The sequence below is a fragment of the Cucurbita maxima genome, unplaced genomic scaffold (assembly GCF_002738345.1).
Source record: "Cucurbita maxima cultivar Rimu unplaced genomic scaffold, Cmax_1.0 Cma_Scf04257, whole genome shotgun sequence".
Taxonomy (NCBI): Eukaryota; Viridiplantae; Streptophyta; class Magnoliopsida; order Cucurbitales; family Cucurbitaceae; genus Cucurbita; species Cucurbita maxima.
In genome coordinates, this window is record NW_019276273.1 from 1,049 (window position 1) to 1,364 (window position 316).

Consider the following 316-nt stretch of genomic DNA (forward strand, 5'->3'; position numbering starts at 1 on the left):
AAGAAAAGAACTGGGAGAAATTGAAAGAAAAAAAGGGGTGCAACGCGAGGACTTCCCAAGTGGTCACCATACTTAGTACTACTCTCGCCCAAGCACGCTTAACTGCGGAGTTCTGATGGGATCCGGTGCATTAGTGCTGGTATGATCGCACCCAACATGCCATGCGCACAAAATCGGATTTAACGCATACGGGGCGGCATGATCGAAACGCGATGGGCGTGAGCGGGGACTCTCGCCCAAGCACGCTTAACTGCGGAGTACTGATGGGATCCGGTGCATTAGTGCTGGTATGATCGCACCCGACATGCCATGCGCA

General features: G+C 53.2%; 1 non-coding gene across 1 annotated transcript; it reads right to left on the reverse strand.

The window, feature by feature from the left end:
- Positions 1 to 34: 34 nt before the first annotated feature.
- On the reverse strand, positions 35 to 153 carry LOC111475979. Its single transcript, XR_002716823.1, has one exon. It is a non-coding gene; the product is annotated as a 5S ribosomal RNA (ribosomal RNA).
- Positions 154 to 316: the final 163 nt, after the last annotated feature.